This window comes from Pimephales promelas, chromosome 16 (genome assembly GCF_988280905.1).
Source record: "Pimephales promelas chromosome 16, fPimPro1.hap1.1, whole genome shotgun sequence".
Classification (NCBI taxonomy): domain Eukaryota; kingdom Metazoa; phylum Chordata; class Actinopteri; order Cypriniformes; family Leuciscidae; genus Pimephales; species Pimephales promelas.
In genome coordinates this window covers 2,899,713-2,922,466 of record NC_142784.1, presented here as the reverse complement: position 1 = coordinate 2,922,466, position 22,754 = coordinate 2,899,713, and the positions used below count along the sequence as shown (strand labels likewise).

The 22,754-nt window shown below is 42.3% G+C and overlaps 1 protein-coding gene across 1 annotated transcript in view; it reads left to right on the top strand.

Moving 5' to 3' along the window:
• The window catches only part of bace1 (beta-secretase 1), a 71,061-nt gene that overhangs the window by 17,212 nt on the left and 31,095 nt on the right, over positions 1-22,754 (top strand). The gene's annotated exons all lie outside the window — the stretch shown is intronic.

Genomic DNA, 22,754 nt, shown 5'->3' with positions numbered 1-22,754 from the left:
AATCAGATCAAAGAGAGGGTCATTTGCCTACGTGCTAGCTTTTTTAATTTCAACGTTTCCATTTATAGTGCAATTTGAAAAAGTCGGCCAGTCAGGAGGATCCACAAAAGCTGGGTAACGTTAACGTTACTGCTGCCCATGATGGGCACTTGATGCAGACAGTACGTTGCTCCAGCTTCGTCTCTCGAGCCCGTTCTCATCCCAAAGCGCCATATAGGACGCTTTTGCAAAAGCGTAAATATCCGACGCACGTGGCACCCTTTAACGTCAAATGAGACGCAGATATATTTGGGCAGAAGGTGCCCCCTAGTGGTCTAACCCTTACCCTACACCATACCTAAACTTAACCATAACCGAAGCGTCTCATTAGACGTTAAAGGGTGCCATGTGCGTTGGATATTTACGCTTTTGCAAAAGCGTTGTATATGGCGCTTTGGGATGAGAATGCGTTGGTCTCTCACGGACAGACGGAGCCCAGTAAGCCCGCAGACTGCTCTCGCATCGATGGCCTCACCGGCATCGGAGAGTCGACCTACAGCATACCAGTCGTCAAAGTTGCCATATTCTCCATAAATGTTAAAAGAAATAACGAAGTCGCTCATTGTTGTATTAGATGTTTGTTTTGATAGAGCGTTTGACTGCCTGTTGCTATGGTTACTCACAGCTGTTGTGGGCAGCGCATTTATTTATTCATTTCGAATGGTAAACAGGCAGTTTCACCAGAACTACTTTACTAGGTGTCCTCTATCACTTTTTAACGGACACCCTGCAGCCAATCAGAATCGAGTATTCACCCTTTAACGAGTAGACCCTGGAAGGGTCTAGAGCCTCCATTTTTGCACTCAAGTTTAAGTCTCATGGCCCTCTATCAGAATCCAGAGTTTTGAGAAGATTGGAGAAACTTAATTTTTCGCCCGAAGAAAAAAAAAAACGAAAGGGGTACCACTGTCGTTTTTTTTTTCCGGGTGGAATTTTTGAGTTTCCATATCTCAGCTCTGGAAGGGTCTAGAGCCTCCATTTTTGCACTCAGGTTTAAGTCTCATGGCCCTCTATCAGAATCCAGAGTTTTGAGAAGATTGGAGAAACTTAATTTTTCGCCCAAAAAAAACAAAACGAAAGGGGTACCACTGTCGTTTTTTTTTTCCGGGTGGAATTTTTGAGTTTCCATATCTCAGCTCTGGAAGGGTCTAGAGCCTCCATTTTGCACTCAGGTTTAAGTCTCATGGCCCTCTATCAGAATCCAGAGTTTTGAGAAGATTGGAGAAACTTAATTTTTCGCCCAAAAAAAACAAAACGAAAGGGGTACCACTGTCGTTTTTTTTTTCCGGGTGGAATTTTTGAGTTTCCATATCTCAGCTCTGGAAGGGTCTAGAGCCTCCATTTTTGCACTCAGGTTTAAGTCTCATGGCCCTCTATCAGAATCCAGAGTTTTGAGAAGGTTAGAGAAACTTAATTTTTCGCCCGAAAAAAAAAAAAAAACGAAAGGGGTACCACTGTCGTTTTTTTTTTCCGGGTGAAATTTTTGAGTTTCCATATCTCAGCTCTGGAAGGGTCTAGAGCCTCCATTTTGCACTCAGGTCTAAGTCTCATGGCCCTCTATCAAAATCCAGAGTTTTGAGAAGATTGGAGAAACTTACTTTTTCGCCCGAAAAAAACAAAACGAAAGGGGTACCACTGTCGTTTTTTTTTTCCGAGTGGAATTTTTGAGTTTCCATATCTCAGCTCTGGAAGGGTCTAGAGCCTCCATTTTTGCACTCAGGTTTAAGTCTCATGGCCCTCTATCAGAATCCAGAGTTTTGAGAAGGTTAGAGAAACTTAATTTTTCGCCCGAAAAAAAAAAAAAACGAAAGGGGTACCACTGTCGTTTTTTTTTTCCGGGTGAAATTTTTGAGTTTCCATATCTCAGCTCTGGAAGGGTCTAGAGCCTCCATTTTTGCACTCAGGTTTAAGTCTCCTGGCCCTCTATCAGAATCCAGAGTTTTGAGAAGATTGGAGAAACTTACTTTTTCGCCCGAAAAAAACAAAACGAAAGGGGTACCACTGTCGGTTTTTTTTCCGGATGGAATTTTTGAGTTTCCATATCTCAGCTCTGGAAGGGTCTAGAGCCTCCATTTTTGCACTCAGGTTTAAGTCTCATGGCCCTCTATCAGAATCCAGAGTTTTGAGAAGATTGGAGAAACTTAATTTTTCGCCCGAAAAAAAAAAAACGAAAGGGTTACCACTGTCGTTTTTTTTTTCCGGGTGGAATTTTTGAGTTTCCATATCTCAGCTCTGGAAGGGTCTAGAGCCTCCATTTTGCACTCAGGTTTAAGTCTCATGGCCCTCTATCAGAATCCAGAGTTTTGAGAAGATTGGAGAAACTTAATTTTTCGCCCGAAAAAAAAAAAAAAACGAGAGGGGTACCACTGTCGTTTTTTTTTTCCGGGTGGAATTTTTGAGTTTCCATATCTCAGCTCTGGAAGGGTCTAGAGCCTCCATTTTTGCACTTAGGTTTAAGTCTCATGGCCCTCTATCAGAATCCAGAGTTTTGAGAAGATTGGAGAAACTTAATTTTTCGCCCGAAAAAAAACCCGAAAGCGGTACGTACCACTGTCGTTTTTTTTTCCGGGTGGAATTTTTGAGTTTCCATATCTCAGCTCTGGAAGGGTCTAGAGCCTCCATTTTTGCACTCAGGTTTAAGTCTCATGGCCCTCTATCAGAATCCAGAGTTTTGAGAAGATTGGAGAAACTTAATTTTTCGCCCGAAAAAAAAAAACGAAAGGGGTACCACTGTCGTTTTTTTTTTCCGGGTGGAATTTTTGAGTTTCCATATCTCAGCTCTGGAAGGGTCTAGAGCCTCCATTTTTGCACTCAGGTTTAAGTCTCATGGCCCTCTATCAGAATCCAGAGTTTTAAGAAGATTGGAGAAACGTAATTTTTCGTCCAAAAAAAAAAAAACGTAAGGGGTACCACTGTCGTTTTTTTTTTCCGGGTGGAATTTTTGAATTTCCATATCTCAGCTCTGGAAGGGTCTAGAGCCTCAATTTTTGCACTCAGGTTTAAGTCTCATGGCCCTCTATCAGAATCCAGAGTTTTGAGAAGATTGGAGAAACTTAATTTTTCGCCCGAAAACAAAAAAAAACGAAAGGGGTACCACTGTCGTTTTTTTTTTCCGTGTGGAATTTTTGAGTTTCCATATCTCAGCTCTGGAAGGGTCTAGAGCCTCAATTTTTGCACTCAGGTCTAAGTCTCATGGCCCTCTATCAGAATCCAGAGTTTTGAGAAGATTGGAGAAACTTAATTTTTCGCCCGAAGAAAAAAAAACGAAAGGGGTACCACTGTCGTTTTTTTTTTCCGGGTGGAATTTTTGAGTTTCCATATCTCAGCTCTGGAAGGGTCTAGAGCCTCCATTTTTGCACTCAGGTTTAAGTCTCATGGCCCTCTATCAGAATCCAGAGTTTTGAGAAGATTGGAGAAACTTAATTTTTCGCCCGAAAAAAACAAAAACGAAAGGGGTACCACTGTCGTTTTTTTTTTCCGGGTGGAATTTTTGAGTTTCCATATCTCAGCTCTGGAAGGGTCTAGAGCCTCCATTTTTGCACTCAGGTTTAAGTCTCATGGCCCTCTATCAGAATCCAGAGTTTTGAGAAGATTGGAGAAACTTAATTTTTCGCCCGAAGAAAAAAAAACGAAAGGGGTACCACTGTCGTTTTTTTTTTCCGGGTGGAATTTTTGAGTTTCCATATCTCAGCTCTGGAAGGGTCTAGAGCCTCCATTTTTGCACTCAGGTTTAAGTCTCATGGCCCTCTATCAGAATCCAGAGTTTTGAGAAGATTGGAGAAACTTAATTTTTCGCCCGAAAAAAACAAAAACGAAAGGGGTACCACTGTCGTTTTTTTTTTCCGGGTGGAAGTTTTGAGTTTCCATATCTCAGCTCTGGAAGGGGCTAGAGCCTCCATTTTTGCACTCAGGTTTAAGTCTCATGGCCCTCTATCAGAATCCAGAGTTTTGAGAAGATTGGAGAAACTTAATTTTTCGCCCGAAAAAAACAAAAACGAAAAGGGTACCACTGTCGTTTTTTTTTTCCGGGTGGAATTTTTGAGTTTCCATATCTCAGCTCTGGAAGGGTCTAGAGCCTCCATTTTTGCACTCAGGTTTAAGTCTCATGGCCCTCTATCAGAATCCAGAGTTTTGAGAAGATTGGAGAAACTTAATTTTTAGCCCGAAAAAAAAAATGAAAGGGGTACCACTGTCGTTTTTTTTTTCCGGGTGGAATTTTTGAGTTTCCATATCTCAGCTCTGGAAGGGTCTAGAGCCTCCATTTTTGCACTCAAGTTTAAGTCTCATGGCCCTCTATCAGAATCCAGAGTTTTGAGAAGATTGGAGAAACTTAATTTTTCGCCCGAAAAAAAAAACGAAAGGGGTACCACTGTCGTTTTTTTTTTTCCGGGTGGAATTTTTGAGTTTCCATATCTCAGCTCTGGAAGGGTCTAGAGCCTCCATTTTTGCACTCAGGTTTAAGTCTCATGGCCCTCTATCAGAATCCAGAGTTTTAAGAAGATTGGAGAAACGTAATTTTTCGTCCAAAAAAAACAAAAACCAAAGGGGTACCACTGTCGTTTTTTTTTTCCGGGTGGAATTTTTGAGTTTCCATATCTCAGCTCTGGAAGGGTCTAGAGCCTCCATTTTTGCACTCAGGTTTAAGTCGCATGGCCCTCTATCAGAATCCAGAGTTTTGAGAAGCCAACCCTTTCGTTTTTTTTTCGGGCGAAAAATTAAGTTTCTCCAATCTTCTCAAAACTCTGGATTCTGATAGAGGGCCATGAGACTTAGACCTGAGTGCAAAAATGGAGGCTCTAGCCCCTTCCAGAGCTGAGATATCGAAACTCAAAAATTCGGCCCGAAAAAAAAACGACAGTGGTACCCCTTACGGTTTTTTTTTTTGGGGCGAAAAATTAAGTTTCTCCAATCTTCCCAAATTCTGGTAGAGGGCCATGAGACTTAGACCTGAGTGCAAAAATGGAGGCTCTAGCCCCTTCCAGAGCTGAGATATCGAAACTCAAAAATTCGGCCCGAAAAAAAAAACGACAGTGGTACCCCTTACGTTTTTTTTTTGGGCGAAAAATTAAGTTTCTCCAATCTTCCCAAATTCTGATAGAGGGCCATGAGACTTAGACCTGAGTGCAAAAATGGAGGCTCTAGCCCCTTCCAGAGCTGAGATATCGAAACTCAAAAATTCGGCCCGAAAAAAAAACGACAGTGGTACCCCTTACGTTTTTTTTTTTTGGGGCGAAAAATTAAGTTTCTCCAATCTTCCCAAATTCTGGTAGAGGGCCATGAGACTTAGACCAGAGTGCAAAAATGGAGGCTCTAGCCCCTTCCAGAGCTGAGATATCGAAACTCAAAAATTCGGCCCGAAAAAAAAACGACAGTGGTACCCCTTACGTTTTTTTTTTGGGGCGAAAAATTAAGTTTCTCCAATCTTCCCAAAACTCTGGATTCTGATAGAGGGCCATGAGACTTAGACCTGAGTGCAAAAATGGAGGCTCTAGCCCCTTCCAGAGCTGAGATATCGAAACTCAAAAATTCGGCCCGAAAAAAAAACGACAGTGGTACCCCTTACGTTTTTTTTTTGGGCGAAAAATTAAGTTTCTCCAATCTTCCCAAATTCTGATAGAGGGCCATGAGACTTAGACCTGAGTGCAAAAAAGGAGGCTCTAGCCCCTTCCAGAGCTGAGATATCGAAACTAAAAAATTCGGCCCGAAAAAAAAACGACAGTGGTACCCCTTACGTTTTTTTTTTGGGCGAAAAATTAAGTTTCTCCAATCTTCCCAAATTCTGATAGAGGGCCATGAGACTTAGACCTGAGTGCAAAAATGGAGGCTCTAGCCCCTTCCAGAGCCGAGATATCGAAACTCAAAAATTCGGCCGGAAAAAAAAAACGACAGTGGTACCCCTTACGTTTTTTTTTTGGGCGAAAAATTAAGTTTCTCCAATCTTCCCAAATTCTGATAGAGGGCCATGAGACTTAGACCTGAGTGCAAAAATGGAGGCTCTAGCCCCTTCCAGAGCTGAGATATCGAAACTCAAAAATTCGGCCCGAAAAAAAAACGACAGTGGTACCCCTTACGTTTTTTTTTTTTTGGACGAAAAATTAAGTTTCTCCAATCTTCCCAAATTCTGATAGAGGGCCATGAGACTTAGACCTGAGTGCAAAAATGGAGGCTCTAGCCCCTTCCAGAGCTGAGATATCGAAACTCAAAAATTCGGCCCGAAAAAAAAACGACAGTGGTACCCCTTACGTTTTTTTTTTTGGGCGAAAAATTAAGTTTCTCCAATCTTCCCAAATTCTTATAGAGGGCCATGAGACTTAGACCTGAGTGCAAAAATGGAGGCTCTAGCCCCTTCCAGAGCTGAGATATCGAAACTCAAAAATTCAGCCCGAAAAAAAAAAACGACAGTGGTACCCCTTACGTTTTTTTTTTTTGGGCGAAAAATTAAGTTTCTCCAATCTTCCCAAAACTCTGGATTCTGATAGTGGGCCATGAGACTTAGACCTGAGTGCAAAAATGGAGGCTCTAGCCCCTTCCAGAGCTGAGATATCGAAACTCAAAAATTCGGCCCGAAAAAAAAACGACAGTGGTACCCCTTACGTTTTTTTTTTTTGGGCGAAAAATTAAGTTTCTCCAATCTTCCCAAATTCTGGTAGAGGGCCATGAGACTTAGACCTGAGTGCAAAAATGGAGGCTCTAGCCCCTTCCAGAGCTGAGATATCGATACTCAAAAATTCGTCCCGAAAAAAAAACGACAGTGGTACCCCTTACGTTTTTTTTTTTGGGCGAAAAATTAAGTTTCTCCAATCTTCCCAAATTCTGATAGAGGGCCATGAGACTTAGACCTGAGTGCAAAAATGGAGGCTCTAGCCCCTTCCAGAGCTGAGATATCGAAACTCAAAAATTCGGCCCGAAAAAAAAACGACAGTGGTACCCCTTACGTTTTTTTTTTTGGGCGAAAAATTAAGTTTCTCCAATCTTCCCAAATTCTGATAGAGGGCCATGAGACTTAGACCTGAGTGCAAAAATGGAGGCTCTAGCCCCTTCCAGAGCTGAGATATCGAAACTCAAAAATTCGGCCCGAAAAAAAAACGACAGTGGTACCCCTTACGTTTTTTTTTTGGGCGAAAAATTACGTTTCTCCAATCTTCCCAAATTCTGATAGAGGGCCATGAGACTTAGACCTGAGTGCAAAAATGGAGGCTCTAGCCCCTTCCAGAGCTGAGATATCGAAACTCAAAAATTCGGCCCGAAAAAAAAACGACAGTGGTACCCCTTACGTTTTTTTTTTTGGGCGAAAAATTAAGTTTCTCCAATCTTCCCAAATTCTGATAGAGGGCCATGAGACTTAGACCTGAGTGCAAAAATGGAGGCTCTAGCCCCTTCCAGAGCTGAGATATCGAAACTCAAAAATTCGGCCCGAAAAAAAAACGACAGTGGTATCCCTTACGTTTTTTTTTTTGGGGCGAAAAATTAAGTTTCTCCAATCTTCCCAAATTCTGATAGAGGGCCATGAGACTTAGACCTGAGTGCAAAAATGGAGGCTCTAGCCCCTTCCAGAGCTGAGATATCGAAACTCAAAAATTCGGCCCGAAAAAAAAACGACAGTGGTACCCCTTACGTTTTTTTTTTGGGCGAAAAATTAAGTTTCTCCAATATTCCCAAATTCTGATAGAGGGCCATGAGACTTAGACCTGAGTGCAAAAATGGAGGCTCTAGCCCCTTCCAGAGCTGAGATATCGAAACTCAAAAATTCGGCCCGAAAAAAAAACGACAGTGGTACCCCTTACGTTTTTTTTTTTGGGGCGAAAAATTAAGTTTCTCCAATCTTCCCAAATTCTGGTAGAGGGCCATGAGACTTAGACCTGAGTGCAAAAATGGAGGCTCTAGCCCCTTCCAGAGATGAGATATCGAAACTCAAAAATTCGGCCCGAAAAAAAAACGACAGTGGTACCCCTTACGTTTTTTTTTTTGGGGCGAAAAATTAAGTTTCTCCAATCTTCCCAAAAATCTGGATTCTGATAGAGGGCCATGAGACTTAGACCTGAGTGCAAAAATGGAGGCTCTAGCCCCTTCCAGAGATGAGATATCGAAACTCAAAAATTCGGCCCGAAAAAAAAACGACAGTGGTACCCCTTACGTTTTTTTTTTTGAGGCGAAAAATTAAGTTTCTCCAATCTTCCCAAATTCTGATAGAGGGCCATGAGACTTAGACCTGAGTGCAAAAATGGAGGCTCTAGCCCCTTCCAGAGCTGAGATATCGAAACTCAAAAATTCGGCCCGAAAAAAAAACGACAGTGGTACCCCTTACGTTTTTTTTTTGGGGCGAAAAATTAAGTTTCTCCAATCTTCCCAAATTCTGATAGAGGGCCATGAGACTTAGACCTGAGTGCAAAAATGGAGGCTCTAGCCCCTTCCAGAGCTGAGATATCGAAACTCAAAAATTCGGGCCCGAAAAAAAAAACGACAGTGGTACCCCTTACGGTTTTTTTTTTTGGGCGAAAAATTAAGTTTCTCCAATCTTCCCAAATTCTGATAGAGGGCCATGAGACTTAGACCTGAGTGCAAAAATGGAGGCTCTAGCCCCTTCCAGAGCTGAGATATCGAAACTCAAAAATTCGGCCCGAAAAAAAAAACGACAGTGGTACCCCTTACGTTTTTTTTTTGGGCGAAAAATTAAGTTTCTCCAATCTTCCCAAATTCTGATAGAGGGCCATGAGACTTAGACCTGAGTGCAAAAATGGAGGCTCTAGCCCCTTCCAGAGCTGAGATATCGAAACTAAAAAATTCGGTCTGAAAAAAAAATGACAGTGGTACCCCTTACGTTTTTTTTTTGGGCGAAAAATTAAGTTTCTCCAATCTTCCCAAATTCTGATAGAGGGCCATGAGACTTAGACCTGAGTGCAAAAATGGAGGCTCTAGCCCCTTCCAGAGCCGAGATATCGAAACTCAAAAATTCGGCCCGAAAAAAAAAACGACAGTGGTACCCCTTACGTTTTTTTTTGGGGCGAAAAATTAAGTTTCTCCAATCTTCCCAAATTCTGATAGAGGGCCATGAGACTTAGACCTGAGTGCAAAAATGGAGGCTCTAGCCCCTTCCAGAGCTGAGATATCGAAACTCAAAAATTCGGCCCGAAAAAAAACGACAGTGGTACCCCTTACGTTTTTTTTTGGGGGCGAAAAATTAAGTTTCTCCAATCTTCCCAAATTCTGATAGAGGGCCATGAGACTTAGACCTGAGTGCAAAAATGGAGGCTCTAGCCCCTTCCAGAGCTGAGATATTGAAACTCAAAAATTCGGCCCGAAAAAAAAACGACAGTGGTACCCCTTACGTTTTTTTTTTTGGGGCGAAAAATTAAGTTTCTCCAATCTTCCCAAAAATCTGGATTCTGATAGAGGGCCATGAGACTTAGACCTGAGTGCAAAAATGGAGGCTCTAGCCCCTTCCAGAGATGAGATATCGAAACTCAAAAATTCGGCCCGAAAAAAAAACGACAGTGGTACCCCTTACGTTTTTTTTTTTGGGGCGAAAAATTAAGTTTCTCCAATCTTCCCAAATTCTGATAGAGGGCCATGAGACTTAGACCTGAGTGCAAAAATGGAGGCTCTAGCCCCTTCCAGAGCTGAGATATCGAAACTCAAAAATTCGGCCCGAAAAAAAAACGACAGTGGTACCCCTTACGGTTTTTTTTTGGGGCGAAAAATTAAGTTTCTCCAATCTTCCCAAATTCTGATAGAGGGCCATGAGACTTAGACCTGAGTGCAAAAATGGAGGCTCTAGCCCCTTCCAGAGCTGAGATATCGAAACTCAAAAATTCGGGCCCGAAAAAAAAAACGACAGTGGTACCCCTTACGGTTTTTTTTTGGGCGAAAAATTAAGTTTCTCCAATCTTCCCAAATTCTGATAGAGGGCCATGAGACTTAGACCTGAGTGCAAAAATGGAGGCTCTAGCCCCTTCCAGAGCTGAGATATCGAAACTCAAAAATTCGGCCCGAAAAAAAAAACGACAGTGGTACCCCTTACGTTTTTTTTTGGGGCGAAAAATTAAGTTTCTCCAATCTTCCCAAATTCTGATAGAGGGCCATGAGACTTAGACCTGAGTGCAAAAATGGAGGCTCTAGCCCCTTCCAGAGCTGAGATATCGAAACTCAAAAATTCGGCCCGAAAAAAAAACGACAGTGGTACCCCTTACGGTTTTTTTTTTTTGGTCGAAAAATTAAGTTTCTCCAATCTTCCCAAAAATCTGGATTCTGATAGAGGGCCATGAGACTTAGACCTGAGTGCAAAAATGGAGGCTCTAGCCCCTTCCAGAGATGAGATATCGAAACTCAAAAATTCGGCCCGAAAAAAAACCGACAGTGGTACCCCTTACGTTTTTTTTTTGGGGGCGAAAAATTAAGTTTCTCCAATCTTCCCAAATTCTGATAGAGGGCCATGAGACTTAGACCTGAGTGCAAAAATGGAGGCTCTAGCCCCTTCCAGAGCTGAGATATCGAAACTCAAAAATTCGGCCCGAAAAAAAAACGACAGTGGTACCCCTTACGGTTTTTTTTTGGGGCGAAAAATTAAGTTTCTCCAATCTTCCCAAATTCTGATAGAGGGCCATGAGACTTAGACCTGAGTGCAAAAATGGAGGCTCTAGCCCCTTCCAGAGCTGAGATATCGAAACTAAAAAATTCGGTCTGAAAAAAAAATGACAGTGGTACCCCTTACGTTTTTTTTTGGGCGAAAAATTAAGTTTCTCCAATCTTCCCAAATTCTGATAGAGGGCCATGAGACTTAGACCTGAGTGCAAAAATGGAGGCTCTAGCCCCTTCCAGAGCCGAGATATCGAAACTCAAAAATTCGGCCCGAAAAAAAAAACGACAGTGGTACCCCTTACGTTTTTTTTTGGGGCGAAAAATTAAGTTTCTCCAATCTTCCCAAATTCTGATAGAGGGCCATGAGACTTAGACCTGAGTGCAAAAATGGAGGCTCTAGCCCCTTCCAGAGCTGAGATATCGAAACTCAAAAATTCGGCCCGAAAAAAAACGACAGTGGTACCCCTTACGTTTTTTTTTGGGGGCGAAAAATTAAGTTTCTCCAATCTTCCCAAATTCTGATAGAGGGCCATGAGACTTAGACCTGAGTGCAAAAATGGAGGCTCTAGCCCCTTCCAGAGCTGAGATATCGAAACTCAAAAATTCGGCCCGAAAAAAAAACGACAGTGGTACCCCTTACGTTTTTTTTTTGGGCGAAAAATTACGTTTCTCCAATCTTCCCAAATTCTGATAGAGGGCCATGAGACTTAGACCTGAGTGCAAAAATGGAGGCTCTAGCCCCTTCCAGAGCTGAGATATCGAAACTCAAAAATTCGGCCCGAAAAAAAAACGACAGTGGTACCCCTTACGTTTTTTTTTGGGCGAAAAATTAAGTTTCTCCAATCTTCCCAAATTCTGATAGAGGGCCATGAGACTTAGACCTGAGTGCAAAAATGGAGGCTCTAGCCCCTTCCAGAGCTGAGATATCGAAACTCAAAAATTCGGCCCGAAAAAAAAACGACAGTGGTACCCCTTACGTTTTTTTTTTGGGCGAAAAATTAAGTTTCTCCAATATTCCCAAATTCTGATAGAGGGCCATGAGACTTAGACCTGAGTGCAAAAATGGAGGCTCTAGCCCCTTCCAGAGCTGAGATATCGAAACTCAAAAATTCGGCCCGAAAAAAAAACGACAGTGGTACCCCTTACGTTTTTTTTTTTGGGCGAAAAATTAAGTTTCTCCAATCTTCCCAAATTCTGATAGAGGGCCATGAGACTTAGACCTGAGTGCAAAAATGGAGGCTCTAGCCCCTTCCAGAGCTGAGATATCGAAACTCAAAAATTCGGCCCGAAAAAAAAACGACAGTGGTACCCCTTACGTTTTTTTTTGGGCGAAAAATTAAGTTTCTCCAATCTTCCCAAATTCTGATAGAGGGCCATGAGACTTAGACCTGAGTGCAAAAATGGAGGCTCTAGCCCCTTCCAGAGCTGAGATATCGAAACTCAAAAATTCGGCCCGAAAAAAAAACGACAGTGGTACCCCTTACGTTTTTTTTTTGGGTGAAAAATTAAGTTTCTCCAATCTTCCCAAATTCTGATAGAGGGCCATGAGACTTAGACCTGAGTGCAAAAATGGAGGCTCTAGCCCCTTCCAGAGCTGAGATATCGAAACTCAAAAATTCGGCCCGAAAAAAAAACGACAGTGGTACCCCTTACGTTTTTTTTTTGGGCGAAAAATTAAGTTTCTCCAATATTCCCAAATTCTGATAGAGGGCCTTGAGACTTAGACCTGAGTGCAAAAATGGAGGCTCTAGCCCCTTCCAGAGCTGAGATATCGAAACTCAAAAATTCGGCCCGAAAAAAAAACGACAGTGGTACCCCTTACGGTTTTTTTTTTGGGGCGAAAAATTAAGTTTCTCCAATCTTCCCAAATTCTGATAGAGGGCCATGAGACTTAGACCTGAGTGCAAAAATGGAGGCTCTAGCCCCTTCCAGAGCTGAGATATCGAAACTCAAAAATTCGGCCCGAAAAAAAAACGACAGTGGTACCCCTTACGTTTTTTTTTTGGGGCGAAAAATTAAGTTTCTCCAATCTTCCCAAATTCTGATAGAGGGCCATGAGACTTAGACCTGAGTGCAAAAATGGAGGCTCTAGCCTCTTCCAGAGCTGAGATATCGAAACTCAAAAATTCGGCCCGAAAAAAAAAACGACAGTGGTACCCCTTACGGTTTTTTTTTGGGCGAAAAATTAAGTTTCTCCAATCTTCCCAAATTCTGATAGAGGGCCATGAGACTTAGACCTGAGTGCAAAAATGGAGGCTCTAGCCCCTTCCAGAGCTGAGATATCGAAACTCAAAAATTCGGCCCGAAAAGAAAACGACAGTGGTACCCCTTACGTTTTTTTTTGGGCGAAAAATTAAGTTTCTCCAATCTTCCCAAATTCTGATAGAGGGCCATGAGACTTAGACCTGAGTGCAAAAATGGAGGCTCTAGCCCCTTCCAGAGCTGAGATATCGAAACTCAAAAATTCGGCCCGAAAAAAAAAACGACAGTGGTACCCCTTACGTTTTTTTTTTTGGGGCGAAAAATTAAGTTTCTCCAATCTTCCCAAATTCTGATAGAGGGCCATGAGACTTAGACCTGAGTGCAAAAATGGAGGCTCTAGCCCCTTCCAGAGCTGAGATATCGAAACTCAAAAATTCGGCCCGAAAAAAAAACGACAGTGGTACCCCTTACGTTTTTTTTTTTGGGCGAAAAATTAAGTTTCTCCAATCTTCCCAAATTCTGATAGAGGGCCATGAGACTTAGACCTGAGTGCAAAAATGGAGGCTCTAGCCCCTTCCAGAGCCGAGATATCGAAACTCAAAAATTCGGCCCGAAAAAAAAAACGACAGTGGTACCCCTTACGTTTTTTTTTGGGGCGAAAAATTAAGTTTCTCCAATCTTCCCAAATTCTGATAGAGGGCCATGAGACTTAGACCTGAGTGCAAAAATGGAGGCTCTAGCCCCTTCCAGAGCTGAGATATCGAAACTCAAAAATTCGGCCCGAAAAAAAAACGACAGTGGTACCCCTTACGTTTTTTTTGGGGGGCGAAAAATTAAGTTTCTCCAATCTTCCCAAATTCTGATAGAGGGCCATGAGACTTAGACCTGAGTGCAAAAAATGGAGGCTCTAGCCCCTTCCAGAGCTGAGATATCGAAACTCAAAAATTCGGCCCGAAAAAAAAACGACAGTGGTACCCCTTACGTTTTTTTTTTGGGCGAAAAATTAAGTTTCTCCAATCTTCCCAACTTCTGATAGAGGGCCATGAGACTTAGACCTGAGTGCAAAAATGGAGGCTCTAGCCCCTTCCAGAGCTGAGATATCGAAACTCAAAAATTCGGCCCGAAAAAAAAACGACAGTGGTACCCCTTACTTTTTTTTTTTTTGGCGAAAAATTAAGTTTCTCCAATCTTCCCAAATTCTGATAGAGGGCCATGAGACTTAGACCTGAGTGCAAAAATGGAGGCTCTAGCCCCTTCCAGAGCTGAGATATCGAAACTCAAATATTCGGCCCGAAAAAAAAACGACAGTGGTACCCCTTACGTTTTTTTTTTTGGGGCGAAAAATTAAGTTTCTCCAATCTTCCCAAATTCTGATAGAGGGCCATGAGACTTAGACCTGAGTGCAAAAATGGAGGCTCTAGCCCCTTCCAGAGCTGAGATATCGAAACTCAAAAATTCGGCCCGAAAAAAAAACGACAGTGGTACCCCTTACGTTTTTTTTTTGGGCGAAAAATTAAGTTTCTCCAATATTCCCAAATTCTGATAGAGGGCCATGAGACTTAGACCTGAGTGCAAAAATGGAGACTCTAGCCCCTTCCAGAGCTGAGATATCGAAACTCAAAAATTCGGCCCGAAAAAAAAACGACAGTGGTACCCCTTACGTTTTTTTTTTGGGCGAAAAATTAAGTTTCTCCAATATTCCCAAATTCTGATAGAGGGCCATGAGACTTAGACCTGAGTGCAAAAATGGAGGCTCTAGCCCCTTCCAGAGCTGAGATATCGAAACTCAAAAATTCGGCCCGAAAAAAAAACGACAGTGGTACCCCTTACGTTTTTTTTTTTGGGCGAAAAATTAAGTTTCTCCAATCTTCCCAAATTCTGATAGAGGGCCATGAGACTTAGACCTGAGTGCAAAAATGGAGGCTCTAGCCCCTTCCAGAGCTGAGATATCGAAACTCAAAAATTCGGCCCGAAAAAAAAACGACAGTGGTACCCCTTACGTTTTTTTTTTGGGCGAAAAATTAATTTTCTCCAATCTTCCCAAATTCTGATAGAGGGCCATGAGACTTAGACCTGAGTGCAAAAATGGAGGCTCTAGCCCCTTCCAGAGCTGAGATATCGAAATTCAAAAATTCGGCCCGAAAAAAAAACGACAGTGGTATCCCTTATGGTTTTTTTTTTGGGCGAAAAATTAAGTTTCTCCAATCTTCCCAAATTCTGGTAGAGGGCCATGAGACTTAGACCTGAGTGCAAAAATGGAGGCTCTAGCCCCTTCCAGAGCTGAGATATCGAAACTCAAAAATTCGGCCCGAAAAAAAAACGACAGTGGTACCCCTTACGTTTTTTTTTTGGGCGAAAAATTAAGTTTCTCCAATCTTCCCAAATTCTGATAGAGGGCCATGAGACTTAGACCTGAGTGCAAAAATGGAGGCTCTAGCCCCTTCCAGAGCTGAGATATCGAAACTCAAAAATTTGGCCCGAAAAAAAAACGACAGTGGTACCCCTTACGTTTTTTTTTTGGGCGAAAAATTAAGTTTCTCCAATCTTCCCAAATTCTGATAGAGGGCCATGAGACTTAGACCTGAGTGCAAAAATGGAGGCTCTAGCCCCTTCCAGAGCTGAGATATCGAAACTCAAAAATTCGGCCCGAAAAAAAAACGACAGTGGTACCCCTTACGTTTTTTTTTTGGGCGAAAAATTAAGTTTCTCCAATATTCCCAAATTTTGATAGAGGGCCATGAGACTTAGACCTGAGTGCAAAAATGGAGGCTCTAGCCCCTTCCAGAGCTGAGATATCGAAACTCAAAAATTCGGCCCGAAAAAAAAACGACAGTGGTACCCCTTACGTTTTTTTTTTGGGCGAAAAATTAAGTTTCTCCAATATTCCCAAATTCTGATAGAGGGCCATGAGACTTAGACCTGAGTGCAAAAATGGAGGCTCTAGCCCCTTCCAGAGCTGAGATATCGAAACTCAAAAATTCGGCCCGAAAAAAAAACGACAGTGGTACCCCTTACGTTTTTTTTTTTCGGGCGAAAAATTAAGTTTCTCCAATCTTCCCAAAACTCTGGATTCTGATAGAGGGCCATGAGACTTAGACCTGAGTGCAAAAATGGAGGCTCTAGCCCCTTCCAGAGCTGAGATATCGAAACTCAAAAATTCGCCCCGAAAAAAAAACGACAGTGGTACCCCTTACGTTTGTTTTTTTTTGGGCGAAAAATTAAGTTTCTCCAATCTTCCCAAATTCTGGTAGAGGGCCATGAGACTTAGACCTGAGTGCAAAAATGGAGGCTCTAGCCCCTTCCAGAGCTGAGATATCGAAACTCAAAAATTCGGCCCGAAAAAAAAACGACAGTGGTACCCCTTACGGGTTTTTTTTGGGCGAAAAATTAAGTTTCTCCAATCTTCCCAAATTCTGATAGAGGGCCATGAGACTTAGACCTGAGTGCAAAAATGGAGGCTCTAGCCCCTTCCAGAGCTGAGATATCGAAACTCAAAAATTCGGCCCGAAGAAAAAACGACAGTGGTACCCCTTACGTTTTTTTTTTGGGGCGAAAAATTAAGTTTCTCCAATCTTCCCAAATTCTGATAGAGGGCCATGAGACTTAGACCTGAGTGCAAAAATGGAGGCTCTAGCCCCTTCCAGAGCTGAGATATCGAAACTCAAAAATTCGCCCCGAAAAAAAAACGACAGTGGTACCCCTTACGTTTTTTTTTTTCGGGCGAAAAATTAAGTTTCTCCAATCTTCCCAAAACTCTGGATTCTGATAGAGGGCCATGAGACTTAGACCTGAGTGCAAAAATGGAGGCTCTAGCCCCTTCCAGAGCTGAGATATCGAAACTCAAAAATTCGCCCCGAAAAAAAAACGACAGTGGTACCCCTTACGTTTTTTTTTTTGGGCGAAAAATTAAGTTTCTCCAATCTTCCCAAATTCTGGTAGAGGGCCATGAGACTTAGACCTGAGTGCAAAAATGGAGGCTCTAGCCCCTTCCAGAGCTGAGATATCGAAACTCAAAAATTCGGCCCGAAAAAAAAACGACAGTGGTACCCCTTACGGTTTTTTTTTTTTTGGTCGAAAAATTAAGTTTCTCCAATCTTCCCAAAACTCTGGATTCTGATAGAGGGCCATGAGACTTAGACCTGAGTGCAAAAATGGAGGCTCTAGCCCCTTCCAGAGCTGAGATATCGAAACTCAAAAATTCGCCCCGAAAAAAAAACGACAGTGGTACCCCTTACGTTTGTTTTTTTTTGGGCGAAAAATTAAGTTTCTCCAATCTTCCCAAATTCTGGTAGAGGGCCATGAGACTTAGACCTGAGTGCAAAAATGGAGGCTCTAGCCCCTTCCAGAGCTGAGATATCGAAACTCAAAAATTCGGCCCGAAGAAAAAACGACAGTGGTACCCCTTACGTTTTTTTTTTTTGGTCGAAAAATTAAGTTTCTCCAATCTTCCCAAAACTCTGGATTCTGATAGAGGGCCATGAGACTTAGACCTGAGTGCAAAAATGGAGGCTCTAGCCCCTTCCAGAGCTGAGATATCGAAACTCAAAAATTCGCCCCGAAAAAAAAACGACAGTGGTACCCCTTACGTTTTTTTTTTTGGGCGAAAAATTAAGTTTCTCCAATCTTCCCAAATTCTGATAGAGGGCCATGAGACTTAGACCTGAGTGCAAAAATGGAGGCTCTAGCCCCTTCCAGAGCCGAGATATCGAAACTCAAAAATTCGGCCCGAAAAAAAAAACGACAGTGGTACCCCTTACGTTTTTTTTTGGGGCGAAAAATTAAGTTTCTCCAATCTTCCCAAATTCTGATAGAGGGCCATGAGACTTAGACCTGAGTGCAAAAATGGAGGCTCTAGCCCCTTCCAGAGCTGAGATATCGAAACTCAAAAATTCGGCCCGAAAAAAAAACGACAGTGGTACCCCTTACGTTTTTTTTTGGGGGCGAAAAATTAAGTTTCTCCAATCTTCCCAAATTCTGATAGAGGGCCATGAGACTTAGACCTGAGTGCAAAAAATGGAGGCTCTAGCCCCTTCCAGAGCTGAGATATCGAAACTCAAAAATTCGGCCCGAAAAAAAAACGACAGTGGTACCCCTTACGTTTTTTTTTTGGGCGAAAAATTAAGTTTCTCCAATCTTCCCAACTTCTGATAGAGGGCCATGAGACTTAGACCTGAGTGCAAAAATGGAGGCTCTAGCCCCTTCCAGAGCTGAGATATCGAAACTCAAAAATTCGGCCCGAAAAAAAAACGACAGTGGTACCCCTTACGTTTTTTTTTTTGGGCGAAAAATTAAGTTTCTCCAATCTTCCCAAATTCTGATAGAGGGCCATGAGACTTAGACCTGAGTGCAAAAATGGAGGCTCTAGCCCCTTCCAGAGCTGAGATATCGAAACTCAAATATTCGGCCCGAAAAAAAAACGACAGTGGTACCCCTTACGTTTTTTTTTTTGGGGCGAAAAATTAAGTTTCTCCAATCTTCCCAAATTCTGATAGAGGGCCATGAGACTTAGACCTGAGTGCAAAAATGGAGGCTCTAGCCCCTTCCAGAGCTGAGATATCGAAACTCAAAAATTCGGCCCGAAAAAAAAACGACAGTGGTACCCCTTACGTTTTTTTTTTTGGGCGAAAAATTAAGTTTCTCCAATCTTCCCAAATTCTGATAGAGGGCCATGAGACTTAGACCTGAGTGCAAAAATGGAGGCTCTAGCCCCTTCCAGAGCTGAGATATCGAAACTCAAAAATTCGGCCCGAAAAAAAAACGACAGTGGTACCCCTTACGTTTTTTTTTTGGGCGAAAAATTAAGTTTCTCCAATCTTCCCAAATTCTGATAGAGGGCCATGAGACTTAGACCTGAGTGCAAAAATGGAGGCTCTAGCCCCTTCCAGAGCTGAGATATCGAAACTCAAAAATTCGGCCCGAAAAAAAAACGACAGTGGTACCCCTTACGTTTTTTTTTTTGGGGCGAAAAATTAAGTTTCTCCAATATTCCCAAATTCTGATAGAGGGCCATGAGACTTAGACCTGAGTGCAAAAATGGAGGCTCTAGCCCCTTCCAGAGCTGAGATATCGAAACTCAAAAATTCGGCCCGAAAAAAAAACGACAGTGGTACCCCTTACGTTTTTTTTTTTCGGGCGAAAAATTAAGTTTCTCCAATCTTCCCAAAACTCTGGATTCTGATAGAGGGCCATGAGACTTAGACCTGAGTGCAAAAATGGAGGCTCTAGCCCCTTCCAGAGCTGAGATATCGAAATTCAAAAATTCGGCCCGAAAAAAAAACGACAGTGGTATCCCTTATGTTTTTTTTTTTGGGCGAAAAATTAAGTTTCTCCAATCTTCCCAAATTCTGGTAGAGGGCCATGAGACTTAGACCTGAGTGCAAAAATGGAGGCTCTAGCCCCTTCCAGAGCTGAGATATCGAAACTCAAAAATTCGGCCCGAAAAAAAAACGACAGTGGTACCCCTTACGGTTTTTTTTTTTTGGTCGAAAAATTAAGTTTCTCCAATCTTCCCAAAACTCTGGATTCTGATAGAGGGCCATGAGACTTAGACCTGAGTGCAAAAATGGAGGCTCTAGCCCCTTCCAGAGCTGAGATATCGAAACTCAAAAATTCGCCCCGAAAAAAAAACGACAGTGGTACCCCTTACGTTTTTTTTTTTTTGGGCGAAAAATTAAGTTTCTCCAATCTTCCCAAATTCTGGTAGAGGGCCATGAGACTTAGACCTGAGTGCAAAAATGGAGGCTCTAGCCCCTTCCAGAGCTGAGATATCGAAACTCAAAAATTCGGCCCGAAAAAAAAACGACAGTGGTACCCCTTACGTTTTTTTTTTGGGCGAAAAATTAATTTTCTCCAATCTTCCCAAATTCTGATAGAGGGCCATGAGACTTAGACCTCAGTGCAAAAATGGAGGCTCTAGCCCCTTCCAGAGCTGAGATATCGAAACTCAAAAATTCGGCCCGAAAAAAAAACGACAGTGGTACCCCTTACGTTTTTTTTTTCGGGCGAAAAATTAAGTTTCTCCAATCTTCCCAAAACTCTGGATTCTGATAGAGGGCCATGAGACTTAGACCTGAGTGCAAAAATGGAGGCTCTAGCCCCTTCCAGAGCTGAGATATCGAAATTCAAAAATTCGGCCCGAAAAAAAAACGACAGTGGTATCCCTTATGTTTTTTTTTTTGGGCGAAAAATTAAGTTTCTCCAATCTTCCCAAATTCTGATAGAGGGCCATGAGACTTAGACCTGAGTGCAAAAATGGAGGCTCTAGCCCCTTCCAGAGCTGAGATATCGAAACTCAAAAATTCGGCCCGAAAAAAAAACGACAGTGGTACCCCTTACGTTTTTTTTTTGGGTGAAAAATTAAGTTTCTCCAATCTTCCCAAATTCTGATAGAGGGCCATGAGACTTAGACCTGAGTGCAAAAATGGAGGCTCTAGCCCCTTCCAGAGCTGAGATATCGAAACTCAAAAATTCGGCCCGAAAAAAAAACGACAGTGGTACCCCTTACGTTTTTTTTTTGGGCGAAAAATTAAGTTTCTCCAATATTCCCAAATTCTGATAGAGGGCCTTGAGACTTAGACCTGAGTGCAAAAATGGAGGCTCTAGCCCCTTCCAGAGCTGAGATATCGAAACTCAAAAATTCGGCCCGAAAAAAAAACGACAGTGGTACCCCTTACGGTTTTTTTTTTGGGGCGAAAAATTAAGTTTCTCCAATCTTCCCAAATTCTGATAGAGGGCCATGAGACTTAGACCTGAGTGCAAAAATGGAGGCTCTAGCCCCTTCCAGAGCTGAGATATCGAAACTCAAAAATTCGGCCCGAAAAAAAAACGACAGTGGTACCCCTTACGTTTTTTTTTTGGGGCGAAAAATTAAGTTTCTCCAATCTTCCCAAATTCTGATAGAGGGCCATGAGACTTAGACCTGAGTGCAAAAATGGAGGCTCTAGCCTCTTCCAGAGCTGAGATATCGAAACTCAAAAATTCGGCCCGAAAAAAAAAACGACAGTGGTACCCCTTACGGTTTTTTTTTGGGCGAAAAATTAAGTTTCTCCAATCTTCCCAAATTCTGATAGAGGGCCATGAGACTTAGACCTGAGTGCAAAAATGGAGGCTCTAGCCCCTTCCAGAGCTGAGATATCGAAACTCAAAAATTCGGCCCGAAAAGAAAACGACAGTGGTACCCCTTACGTTTTTTTTTGGGCGAAAAATTAAGTTTCTCCAATCTTCCCAAATTCTGATAGAGGGCCATGAGACTTAGACCTGAGTGCAAAAATGGAGGCTCTAGCCCCTTCCAGAGCTGAGATATCGAAACTCAAAAATTCGGCCCAAAAAAAAAACGACAGTGGTACCCCTTACGTTTTTTTTTTTGGGGCGAAAAATTAAGTTTCTCCAATCTTCCCAAATTCTGATAGAGGGCCATGAGACTTAGACCTGAGTGCAAAAATGGAGGCTCTAGCCCCTTCCAGAGCTGAGATATCGAAACTCAAAAATTCGGCCCGAAAAAAAAACGACAGTGGTACCCCTTACGTTTTTTTTTTTGGGCGAAAAATTAAGTTTCTCCAATCTTCCCAAATTCTGATAGAGGGCCATGAGACTTAGACCTGAGTGCAAAAATGGAGGCTCTAGCCCCTTCCAGAGCCGAGATATCGAAACTCAAAAATTCGGCCCGAAAAAAAAAACGACAGTGGTACCCCTTACGTTTTTTTTTGGGGCGAAAAATTAAGTTTCTCCAATCTTCCCAAATTCTGATAGAGGGCCATGAGACTTAGACCTGAGTGCAAAAATGGAGGCTCTAGCCCCTTCCAGAGCTGAGATATCGAAACTCAAAAATTCGGCCCGAAAAAAAAACGACAGTGGTACCCCTTACGTTTTTTTTGGGGGGCGAAAAATTAAGTTTCTCCAATCTTCCCAAATTCTGATAGAGGGCCATGAGACTTAGACCTGAGTGCAAAAAATGGAGGCTCTAGCCCCTTCCAGAGCTGAGATATCGAAACTCAAAAATTCGGCCCGAAAAAAAAACGACAGTGGTACCCCTTACGTTTTTTTTTTGGGCGAAAAATTAAGTTTCTCCAATCTTCCCAACTTCTGATAGAGGGCCATGAGACTTAGACCTGAGTGCAAAAATGGAGGCTCTAGCCCCTTCCAGAGCTGAGATATCGAAACTCAAAAATTCGGCCCGAAAAAAAAACGACAGTGGTACCCCTTACTTTTTTTTTTTTTGGCGAAAAATTAAGTTTCTCCAATCTTCCCAAATTCTGATAGAGGGCCATGAGACTTAGACCTGAGTGCAAAAATGGAGGCTCTAGCCCCTTCCAGAGCTGAGATATCGAAACTCAAATATTCGGCCCGAAAAAAAAACGACAGTGGTACCCCTTACGTTTTTTTTTTTGGGGCGAAAAATTAAGTTTCTCCAATCTTCCCAAATTCTGATAGAGGGCCATGAGACTTAGACCTGAGTGCAAAAATGGAGGCTCTAGCCCCTTCCAGAGCTGAGATATCGAAACTCAAAAATTCGGCCCGAAAAAAAAACGACAGTGGTACCCCTTACGTTTTTTTTTTGGGCGAAAAATTAAGTTTCTCCAATATTCCCAAATTCTGATAGAGGGCCATGAGACTTAGACCTGAGTGCAAAAATGGAGACTCTAGCCCCTTCCAGAGCTGAGATATCGAAACTCAAAAATTCGGCCCGAAAAAAAAACGACAGTGGTACCCCTTACGTTTTTTTTTTGGGCGAAAAATTAAGTTTCTCCAATATTCCCAAATTCTGATAGAGGGCCATGAGACTTAGACCTGAGTGCAAAAATGGAGGCTCTAGCCCCTTCCAGAGCTGAGATATCGAAACTCAAAAATTCGGCCCGAAAAAAAAACGACAGTGGTACCCCTTACGTTTTTTTTTTTGGGCGAAAAATTAAGTTTCTCCAATCTTCCCAAATTCTGATAGA